The sequence below is a fragment of the Rousettus aegyptiacus genome, unplaced genomic scaffold, assembly GCF_014176215.1.
Source record: "Rousettus aegyptiacus isolate mRouAeg1 unplaced genomic scaffold, mRouAeg1.p scaffold_m13_p_10, whole genome shotgun sequence".
NCBI lineage: Eukaryota > Metazoa > Chordata > Mammalia > Chiroptera > Pteropodidae > Rousettus > Rousettus aegyptiacus.
The window spans coordinates 46,701,350-46,708,712 of NW_023416285.1; the positions used below are offsets into that span (position 1 = coordinate 46,701,350).

General features: G+C 34.9%; 1 pseudogene; it reads left to right on the top strand.

Annotated features, from left to right (window-relative positions):
- Window positions 1–1,152: 1,152 nt before the first annotated feature.
- LOC118608751 lies at window positions 1,153–1,271 on the top strand (annotated as a pseudogene).
- Window positions 1,272–7,363: the final 6,092 nt, after the last annotated feature.

Below are 7,363 nucleotides of genomic sequence, written 5' to 3' on the forward strand. Positions count from 1 at the left end.
ATCTACTTAATTTTAAAGTTTTAATTTATACCGTAAGAGCCGAGTAGAACTTGCAATATAAAGACTAAAAACCAATTTCCCTAAACAATGATATACTAATTTAAAAAATGATATGGGAATTTAATTATACAGGTAATTATTTAGCTTTTATGTTTCCAATTAGCAATGGATTTCACACTGATTGCTTTTTGTAGATGAGCCCAAAATGGTGCCAGATGAAATCTGAAGGTTTCCATGGATTTTCGCACTAGAAATCTTCAAAAATAAATTTGAAATGAAAAACAGAAAACCCTGATCACTTGCAAGTAATTGAGAGTCTTTTTGCAAACACTGCATATTCCAGGTAATCATTATAAATGTGTGTGTGTGTGTGTGTGTGTATACACACACATTATATATATATACGCATATATTAATGTGTGTGTATACACATTATATATATATATACATACACACACACATACACACACACATATATATATATACGCATATATATAATGTGTGTGTATACACATTATATATATATATATATATATATATACACATACACACACACACATACACACATGCTGGAGCTGACTATGACGGTCATTAATACATCTTCCTAGTTTTGTCTTAGGTCCAGTTACAGATACATATGACAGTTAATCAGTCTTATAATGATACCCATTGTCACTCAGGTTAATTGTGGCAGTTCTTAAATTTGATGATAGTATGTTTACATGATCATAATATACTTTGTTCCACAATTATAAAAGTAATTTGAAAAGTATATGAGAGCAGAATAAATTAGGAATAAAATTACAGGTGAATCAGTTTTTTAAATTAATTTTATATAGCAGATAAATTATTTAATGGGAACTTGAATCAGAAATGGGTATATCACTTTCAGAAAGGCTCATTTTTTTTTCTAAAGAGAAGTTTTCTTATTTACATAAAATATTTTGTGATTCGTAAAAATTTTATTTGGCAGGCTTTTTCAGGAATATATTACTTGCCCTCTGTATCAGTCTGTCTGGTCAGGAAAATCTTGATATTTCAAACAGAAAAATATAACAAGGAATAGGATACAAAAATTTTAGAATGGTTGGAAGACCTAAAGGAGAAAGTGAAGTAACCCAGATATTAGTAACTGTACAAAGCTACTATCACATCTACAACCACGCCACCCTGAACAAACCTGATCCCATCTGATCTTGGAAGCTAAGCAGGGTCGGGCCTGATTAGTACTTGGATGGGAGACCACCTAGGAAGACTAGGTATTGTAGGTATAAAAAATAAAAATAAAAAAAAATAAAAGAAATAAAAGAATGTTGCTTTAAAAACAAGCAAACAAACAAACAAGCAAAACTGCTATCACTCCTAGGATAGAGGAAAGAAAATCACCCACATCATGATCGCGATGTAGCTGAGGCTGCTGCAGTGGCTGCCACTGAAACCAACAGGAGCTCATACCACAGCTAACATTGCAAAATCCTTATAGCTGTAGCTGCTGGATCTAGAGCCCCAAATCACTGCACTTAAGGGGCACTGAAGCACTACTGCCTCTACCACCTCTACGACAAAAACCTGAACCCTTACTCCTATAGAGGAGCCTGAACCTTTGCTATTATTTCTGCCACTGTGAGAGGTACGGCCTAAAAGAGAAGAGCAAAAGAAAAATACCTTCTTTCTTTTTACTTTATAACTTTCTACTAGCTTCCACACCAGAACATAATAGGAAGCCAGCTGGCAAGGGGATGGAGGTTTCTGGAAAATATAGGTTCCAGACTTCTAGCCCTCACAGCATAGAACAGAATACAGATGCTGGAAACAGAAAAAACAGATAATGATGTCACAATTCGATACAGGGTACAAATGGTAAATTTTTTCTTTTTTAATTTATACTTGGAAGGTGTAAAAGTTAAAATAATAATTATACTTGTAATATTATTTGTCATTAACAAATAATTATTTGATTCTTCTGCTTTGAACATAATTTAACAAGAAATTTTGACTATATACATACACACTAATAATATGTGATTAGAAAGTAGGGTAAAATTCTCACTACTTCAGAGAGACAAGATGATTTCCTAATCATCTGGGAACACAGATCCCAATCTATGCTAGCTCAGCTCATCCTCATTCAGGGGCAGCTAATGTAGTCTCAGGCTCTGCTCTGACCACTTGCAATACTACTGCTGACTACCAAGAGTTGGACAACCAGCTCTGGTGGTCTCAGGGCTAACCTCACTTATGCCCAACTGACTGCAAATTTTGGGTTCCCACTACCCCTCAGTTTTGATAATTGTCTAGAACGATTCACAGAACTCAGAAAAATACTATAGTTATGATAATAGTTTTGTTACAGCAAAAAAAAAAAAAAAAAGATACAAATCAGTGCCTGACAAAAGAAGAGATGCAAAGGTGAGCTCCCAACATAAAGCTTCCGGCGTCATCCTCTGTGGAGTCAGGATGCATCATTCTCCCAGCACATCGATGTATAACTTGCATAGACTATTGTCAGCAGGGAAGCTCCCTCAAGCTTTGATGTTCAGAGTTCTATTGGGATTTCATTAAGTGAACATAATTGATTGAATCATTGGCTATGTGATTGAACTCAATGTTTAGCCCCTTGTCCCTCCCTGTAGGTCCATTTTATATCACGTGGCTCAAAGCCCTAACTCCCTAATTACACGATTGGTCTTTCTGTGTGGTCAGCCTCATTGCCACAAACTATTTAGGGGCCTACCATTAATAACAAATATACTCTGATCACTCCAGAAATTTCAGAGGTTTATAGTCTACCTCTCAGAAATCAGGGGAAAAGGCCAGCCAAATACTTTATTATATAAGACTAGTTTTTAGGCCAATCCTTAACAAGATGGCAGACTCTTACAATCTTTTTCCATGTCAATAAATGAGATCTGAAGTTGTTCCTGCTGCTTGCTCTAAACCTGGCAAGCAGAGCCAAATAAATTAGTCTCCTCTATCAGGGTTATTGGAAAATGTCTCTGCCCTTCTGTAACTGGCAACTCCAAGATGAACACACTACATCTGCACCTAGGAACAAAATTACTTTTAACCCTTAGAATTAAATTTTGTTCAAATATTCCCATTGTCTTGCCTTTGCCCATCCACTTAGATCCCTTGAATAATGACTGCAGCATGGATTTGGACTGAGTTTCTTAAACTCCTTTGGATAATGTGATTTGGGCTGTGGCTACTTTCTACTCTAGTGGCCAGTTCACCACTAAGTACCCAACAGAATGTATACAAGTTATGACAGGATAAAGAATTAGATTCCAGACAAGAAGCTTATCACTAACATAAGCTTGCCAGGTGTTTTCAAGAGAAGGAATTAGCAAAAATAATTCTCTAATGGTAGTGTATTGAAAAGAACCTTTTAAGATAAGTTAGAAAATAGAGTCAGAGTTGATGTCTTTGGTGGATGTTTCTTAAGAAACCTGTTAAGTTTTATAAAATGCACAAATGATTGCTTTATTTGTTTTGGTAATCTTTTCAACCATATAATCAGGTTGATTCTAGAATTATTAAACTGGCTTAATGTTACCTACTATAGGCATGATATTTTAGAAAATATAATAAAAATATTGAATGTAGAATTAAAAAATTAGTATTACTTTCCATAAGCCTTGGTAAAATAATAATAACTTATATTATTTCAGCTGAGGATCCTATGGTAGATTGAATATTTGATCAAAATTGTTTAGTTTCCTCTCATAATAACATATACTTTGCTGTGGCCTTGGGATAGACAAAGCGTATTTTCCTAACTCTCATCTATGTATTTTGGTCAAATACACGTTAGCAGATGTGACACAAACAGAAGACTGAGATGTGCCTGTGTTTGGCCATGCCTTTTTCGACATAAGAAATGTCCAAACCTGTAGAGAATTTTGATGAGTTTATTTGAGCTAAACTGACAACAATCGCCAGGAAGCAAAATCTCAACAGATTAAAAAAATGCTCTGGAGAATGGCAGTTTAGCAGTTTATTTTATACATTAGAATCAAAAGAGAAGACAAGGAGGGTTACATGAAATCCGTTGGTGGTAGATTGGGTAAAAGTAAAACAGAGAGGCATATACTTCTTTCACATTGGTGGGTACGGGATAGTTAATGATTGACATTTATAGCACATAGAGATCGCATGCAGAGAACAAGGTAACCATGAGGGATTCTGTGGTCTCCTGCTCTGTTATAGTGGGGTGTGTCCTGAGGGATCTGGGAAATGAGATTACTCTGATATTCCAAGGGTATTTTATCTTAGATGCAAAAAGACAATATATAGCCTCATTTAAAGTAAAGATTAAATTAACCTTTGTCAAGAAAACTACAGGCCCTAGGACATGGCTATCAGCAATGAACCTGCTTTTATTTAGAAATTTTTGTGTTCAGATCATCCTGTGGTTATTTTTGGTCTCTGAGTTTGTAGGGCCCACCATGCTGGCCACTCCTAAGCTTTTCAGGCTTAGTGTGTCCCTTTTTTTTGTCCAAACCTTGTACACTTCTGCAGTTACCTGGATAGCTATTGCAGTTGTTGCCTGGACCCCCAGAATCATTGCACATGGAACAGATCTGAGCCTAGCTTGCAATAGAAACTGGGGCAGCTCAGACCCGACCCACAGCTTAGAGCCAAGACAAGCTGAGCCCAGCCCAGTCAGCCAAGTTTTAGCTGACCTACAAACATACAAAAGGGAATAAATGATTGTTGTTTTCAACCACTAGATTGTGAAGTGATTTGATGAGTGGTTTTATTGTGGCAATACTGACTAATACAGAAATTTGTATCTGTAAGTAGGGTGCTGCCATAACAAATACTTGAATTATGTGGCATCAGTTTGGAATAAAGAGGCAAAAAGCAAAAATACTTTGAGAAGAGTAAAAAAATGTTAGGTAGTGATAAAACATTTGTTAAAATTGTCACCTGTGAGAACCCTCAAAGAACAGAAATACCTATTGATCCTTCAAGCAGTGGAGGAGGAGATTTTGAAACAAAAATTTGAAAATATGTTGCAATAAGGACCTACAATATTGAGATAAGCTCAAAAAATACCATACTGGTGAGGAAGAATAAATGATTGTTGTTTTAAACCACTGAGTTTTATGGGGTTTGTTACACAGCATTATTGTGGCAATGGTTGACAAAGAACTTAAAATTTACATTAGTTTTAATTCAAAATCCCCATGGTCTTCTTTCCTCATATAAATATTGGCAAATCTCTATGTTGGATGTTAGCAATATAAAAGAGAATTGTTTAGCTTACAGAATTATTGGTATTTGTTGGCAAACTTTATTTTCAGATGAAGTAATTTCAAATATTGTATTTAATAAAAAGATGCTAAATAATTTTCAGATATCAATAATATTATAAAATCAAACTGCTTTATGTTACATATATATTTTTAAATAGGCTCTGGCATCCTTACTATAAGAAATATTTTAAATATTGAAGGATTGATGAAAATTGAATAATTTAACAATTAAATTGTTATACTTACTAGGTTTTCCCTGTCAGTGAGAGAATAATAAATACTCTTGTATTTATTTTAATTGCTGGTGAATGTACCCCTGACCAAATTAAGACATACAGAGTTGAACTGATCTAATATAACCAGAGTGATTAATTTGGTTTAAATTACTACCAGAGTCTTAATCCTATGAAGAGACCTCATAAATGTTAGCATGGTACAAGCCAACAAGGTTGCAGTGCCAGGGCTAATGTTTATGTCTGTATCCTGGCTTAGTACATTATTCCCAAAGACCAACCAAAAGCAGTCCAAAAAGAAGATGGGCCGCCAGAGTAGAGTTCTATCATAGCAATTTGTACATATTTATCCCCCTCAGTTGTCTGATTAAGAAAGAGTCTCTATATCTATATAAAAAAAAATACCTAGCGTACAATGGTACCACAAAATTGTCATAAAATGAGACTCTGAACATGATTATTATGTGGCCAAGAGGCTCACCATTTGACCAAAACAACAAAGGCCACACCTTATATTTAAATAGGGAAATGTGCACTGTCTCAAACTATTTTTTCACCTCCTCCTCTCCCAATAGCCCACCCCTCAAGAAAGAAAAATAAAAGTAGAACATGGGCACTAACCAGAACAGGAGAGAAAGACCCTCACTGTTATTAAGAATCTATGTGATAAAGTTCAAATTCCAGTTGTGTCAAACATTCCAAGTTTAATATAAATTTTAAAATATTGTTCAGTGTATACATTTAAACATATCCAGAAGTCTCATCCAGCAAAATGCTGCTTTGTGCCTCAGTGAGCTTTCTACTCTGGGTCATCAACCTCATAATAGGGATGCCTTACCACATGCCATAGACTTTCTCTCTCTTTCTCTCTCTCTCTCTCTCTCTCTCTCTCTCTCTCTCTCTCTCTCTCTCTCTCTCTCGTAACTAGAAAAAAATAGTTTGTTTCCATTTCTTAACTTGTAGTTGTATTCTCTATGACAAACCAGAACTTTGGCTGTTTTTTTCCTTTAAAATATAAGCTTCGTTAGTATTAAGGACTTTTAAAAATGTTTTACAAAAGTAAAGGTTTGTTATTTTTACTCAAGTTTTGTTTTGTTGGCTGAAAAGTGAGATATATGGAAAGACTAATTTTAAAGACTCACTTTAATTTATTGGGTGATGACTGTTAATATGGAGTATGAAAAGCCAGGAGACGTGTATGTATTAAAGAGAATAAATGTTAAAAAGCGTAAACTGAATGGATTCTTGGAGTAAAATTTGATTCTGTAGGATTCTGTTTGTGATAAAAATCCCTTGTCTAGATCAATCAAAATGTTAAAGCCAAGATTATATGCATCCATCAAATGTAATGAGACCCACTGACTCATCAGGGCTCTGGAATTCTGGGCTTCACTTGCCCTGAGAGTCAAAGGCTGTGGCAATAAGCTATTAGCATATTTCCCACAGACAAGGCAGTGGAATGATTGAATATTTAACCAGTGCCAAAACATCACAATACACCTCTTCTACTTGAGAATTGAACCTGTCATATCCTAAATTGTGTGCATTTTCAAGCAGTTAGCCCAGTTTACTGTATGAAAACTATCACATCACCCTCATTTTTATAGCAAATTGCTTCATAAATGTTAAGTTAAAGGATAATGTTATACTCGCAACCATAATTGGCAGACAGGGATCATGTATTCTATGTATATTTTATCATTGACCTAAAAGAGAAGAGCAGAAAGAGAAATGGGAGCCACTGCTCACTTTTTAGGCATACAATAATGGCTATTTATATTTTTTTGTTGTTTTTGCTTTTTTTTTTTTAAGTATATGAATACTAAAAGGTTGCATTCAGTTATTGAGAGAATCTGATGTCATCTCATC